The sequence below is a fragment of the Aplysia californica genome, unplaced genomic scaffold (assembly GCF_000002075.1).
Source record: "Aplysia californica isolate F4 #8 unplaced genomic scaffold, AplCal3.0 scaffold00126, whole genome shotgun sequence".
NCBI lineage: Eukaryota > Metazoa > Mollusca > Gastropoda > Aplysiida > Aplysiidae > Aplysia > Aplysia californica.
Window position 1 is genome coordinate 1152998 of NW_004797396.1, and position 5265 is coordinate 1158262.

Consider the following 5265-nt stretch of genomic DNA (forward strand, 5'->3'; position numbering starts at 1 on the left):
CCCCCCAAAAAAAAAACCCCACCACTCCTTCCACACGCACACACCCACAAGCACACATCATTCCCACAAAGCTTCCTCCAGACCACTGGCTTCAAACGTCCTGTGACACGACAATGTCTTTATTTATTTTTAAAGTGTAGGTTTCGTACCGCCTCCATGGACACACGACGGATCAACGCAATGACTTTACGTCTGAAAGAGACAGATGCCGCACTGGGACAACACACCACATTTTCACTACACATTAAGACAACTCATTGACACAACACATCACATTGTCATGACACGTTAAGACAACTCATAGACACAACACAGCACATTGTCAGGACACATTAAGACAACTCATTGACACAACACATCACATTGTCACAATGTGACACATTAAGACAATTCATTGACACAACAGATCACAACACCAACCATAGGACAGCTGGTAACACGACACACAAACACACGTGTACAGTATTTCATCTGCACAACACATTGTCACAACTCTCAACACAGAGTGTCAAAACAACTCGTCGACAAGACACAAGACACACATGACACAACACGTGGAAAAAACACGACATAATAATACATGGTCACAACACACGTCAACACAACACGCTATACTATAACTATAACATGTCAACACACGTCAATGCAACACGCAAACACACGTCGACACGCAACACACATCAACACAGCACACCAAGCCTATGTACAGCGAACGACCTCCTCTACACAACAACATGACACGTGTAGGTACATACCCTCCTCTACACACAACATCCTGCATCACGTACGTACATGAAAAGATAGATAGTAGAATTGCATACGGAGAACCCGACAAATAATTCTGATGTTGATCAGCTGCACTGAGTGGGTCAAATCACATCAAACTTGGTCATAATAATAGAGTATCACAACACAACCAAGACAAGAAAAAACCAAACAAATACATGTAGTTTAAAAAACACAACAATTAAAAGAAACAAGCCCCGAAGAGAAACCAGAAAGGAAGGTCTTTGGCTTGATTGCTTGTTGGTTTGAGTAAAGAGGAGCACATGGGCACAGCAACGGTCATATGGTGAAGAGATGAAGCAGGACAGATAGAATCATCAGCAGGAAAGTTTGTTTGCTTTTTTGAGTTAGTTAAAGAGAGTCACATTTTAAGGGGGGGGCTACACCTGAAGGCTATCTCGCTTATTACTGGACCGAACTTTACCACATTTCACACATATAACAAGCATGGTAAGAAGTCTTAAAATCGGCAATCAAATTTGAGAAAAAGTTTTGCTTCCATGGATACGGCGGCCATATTGGATTTTGTTGACATGTCTTACGTAATGAATACCGCACTTATCGCTCATGGAAATTGATTTTTTTTTTTCATGCGTGAACAACATTAGATCTAAAAATTTGTCTGTTGTTGTTTTTTCTAAACGAATAAGAACATTTTCAATGAATTTTTTCCTCAGGTACCACTCAAGTTTGCAAAAAATCCTCGAAAATCCACACTCCAGACACCACCAACAAAAATCTACTCAAAATATCAAAAATTCAACAAACAAATTTTTAGTATTACATCTTCTCTTCATTCTGTGAAAATTTCATGAAGATTGGATGAAAAATGGTGGAGTTATTCAAAAAAGTATAGAGAAAAGTTGCGTTTTGAGAAAACGGCCGATAAAGAAAAATAAAATACTGACTTTATGAGGAAACGGCGGTGACAAACATGCCCGGTATGGGAAAAAAATACGATTTTTGGGGGTTCTTATGCGATGAAATAGTTGTAGGACAGGCTGAAGAAGCTAAAAATGCCTACAGCTCAATTTCCATAATTTTTAGCCGAATTGTGACTTTGGGGGTGTAGCGTCCCCCCCCCCCCCCCTTAAAAAACACAACAATCAAAAGAAACAAGCCCCGAAGAGAAACCAGCTTGTTGGTTTGAGTAAAGAGAAGCACATGGGCACAGCAACGGTCATAAATGGTGAAGAGAAGAAGCAGGATAGATAGACAGAATCATCAGCAAGAAAGTTTGTTTGTTTGCTTGTTTGAGTTAAAGAGAGTCACATTTTAAAAAACCCAGTCATTTTCAGCTGGAAAGCAAACGAGAAAGACAGAGACAACACAAAGCAAGAAAAGAAGTAGGTAGGATCTGCCAGTGGCATTCTCTGGCAGCCTGTTCAAGAAACATACAAAGAAACATAATAATAGATTAAAAACAATACATGTGTATGTAGAAAAACTAGACAGGAAGGTGTTTGGTTTGTCCATTTTGATAAGTCAATTGAAGAGAAACACGACACAATACCAGCCATGATGTACAGCTGCGAAGAAGAAAGACAGACAGAAAAAAAAAAGACGGACAGACCTCATCTTTTAAAAAACGATCTACCACCAGTAGTGGCGCCCTTCCACCACACAAAAAGTCCTTGAAGAATGGGTTTTTTTACAAAATGGTCAGAAAAAGTGAAATGCAGAAATGGAAGTGAAAATACACTGGCACGGTTTAGAAAAAAAGGAACTTCAATAAGTCTATATTGTAAATGCATTGGCAGGTATTACTTAAAAATCGAACAAGACTTCAAATATTCAAAAGGTCACCAAGACAGTGACAGAGACAGCAGTTGCTTTTCTTTCTGAGGCAAAGATTTAAAGATACACCACAGGATATTCTACAACTCTACAACTTACTACAAGCCTCTGGGGGCAGAGAAAAACAGAGCAACTCGAGCAAAATAGAAGCAAGTTGATGATGTCACTGCAAGACTTTCCCACTTCCGTGTCTTTCTTTAAACACAGAAAAGAAAGAGGATCGAGTACATGTATTGGGTTTAGTAAAGTTCTCCGCAACAAGACACAAAATCAGAGTCAGCAGGAAAAACTTGTCATAAAATTTGGTTTCAAAAACTGGTCACAGATAAACCCAGAACAAAACTAGAACAAAACAAGGAAACAGAACAGAAATAAAATAAAAATGAAATAAAATCAAGTGTATAACATTTTTAATCAGTGTACTGAACCACTCATCCAAACCCCAGAAAGTAAATGAACGAATATACAAAATCAAAAAGTAAATGAACGAGTATACAAAACCAAAAAGTAAAACAGTAAAATAACCAAACAGCTTCCAGCCGAAGGATGGAGACTCTGCTCCTACCTAATCTAACAAGTATTGCAAAACAGATTGTTAACTTGAGCACAAAAGTTGTGTTCAAGACTTGAGATTCACTCTCTAAAGCTATATGATGGGGGTGGAGGGAGATAAAGCTCATTACAAATGCAACAGTGCTGCATCTATAGCTGTTTCTAAAACGGAGCAGTAGGCAATACCTGGTTTTCTGAACAATACAATTGTTGCCAAGAAAAATGAGTAACTCCAAATATCTTCTAACTTTACCTGTAAAGCAGGATCAAATTGAGCTACCCATTTTTCTTGCGACAGGAACAATTGCCTGAACCTGTCCTCGCTTTTCTCATCAACAGAAAGCCAGACACTCAAGCAAGCTGTACCCTACTTTACCAAGTTCTCTACATATTACAAAGGACAGATTCACTGTATTGCTAAAATTAGTTACTCGCAAAATGATATTTGGGATATTCAATAAGAAAAACAGATGCTCTCACAATATTCAAAAACCCAAATAAACAGGTGTGTGTGAGCAGAATCACAAGCAGAGTGACAGAGCGTCATTGTCACAACACACAGGTTAACAAAGCGTTGGTCCGACTAACATCATTAGTCACATCCAAGGCAGCCTGACAGTGGAAATAAACCTGAACATAACACTTACAAATGCACTCAACTCAAAATGAAAGCTTACAAAATAGACTAAACAAATATAATAACACAACCATGAAAGTAAAAATTAGTTTAAGATATATTGCCTTTCAGGTTTTTTTCACCACAGTTCAAACACACTTCCCTTTCTCTTCCATAGCAAACCGGTTAAAAGTATGATAACATTTCTCACAGCATATCATTGTGAGCCTTTGTAGCCACACACATAAGTAAAACTCTCTAGTTAAGTCAGAACAGGGCCGGTGAGATAAAGATATGTTTCCCTCACAGCAGTATAGACTGACAAACAAGCGTTATCACTGAAGGCAAACATACTTCACAGAAGACAACAATAAATATAATTTGGTCGACCTTTAAACGTACATTTTTTCATACATGATAATGCTCTAGAGCTAAAAAAGGACAACACAGATATAAACAAATTGTTAAAATTTGAACAAAATTACTTCAACGCCATCATCATCCATGATTTATTTATAGAGACACCAGCCATCCATGCCTTGGTGCTGTTTTAGCCTCTTACTTCAATGCCCTCATTAAATGCAAATGCAGCCAGCTAGTCATGTGACTTAGACTAATCATGGGACTTAGACTACAAGTGTTCCAGGCCAATAATGAGATTTAGACTGAGAGCGTTCCAGGCTAATCATAAGATTTAGAAAAGAAAGTCATGTCATTTAGAAAGACTAACCATGTGATTTCAATGAAAACTCAAAATTGAGATTTGGACACCCAATTAATGTGGTGTTGACTTCCAGAGTCTAGCACCTGCCGTACGTTTAAGACTAGTGGCATCCCGGCCTTATCAGGTGACACAGACAGATTATTTACATGATTTTGATTACAACTATCTAGACGCATCCTAAGATAACTTTCCAAGGCTAAACAGATGATTTTGATAGACAGTACAAGTACCCCAGGCTGTTTCAAAGACTTATGGGATTTAGACAGGCTAAACAAGTGGAACAGACTACCAGGAGTCCAAGACAAAGAATGGGCACCCACTCACTTGACAAGCTGAGGAACACAGACCGAGAAGTCAGCCCCTACCCACACTGCCGTCTGTGTTCCTCCACTGGGCACACAGCTCATGCAGTGTGTTTCCGCTGTGCTCTCATCCCACACTTCACACGTCGGCAAAATCTCATTGCAGTGTTCTACAGCAGTGACCTCTACAGTTGAGCCAGTAATAACATCTGATCCTTTAGCATAATATATCAGAATAATATATAAACAAAAATGCTGGAAAATATTTAAATAAAAATCATTCTGAGCAAATTCATGGCATTATTTTTTAAATAAATTCGTAACAAAATATGAATCTGTAATATTCCCACTTAAGTTAATCCACACACTTAGTCACTATCAATAAAACCATATTCAATGTTAACACAGGGCAAACAAACTGGAACATAGGCCAAAGAGAAGAGGAGAACAAAGTAGCAATCAAACAACAGATTCAACTCTTCACCCCC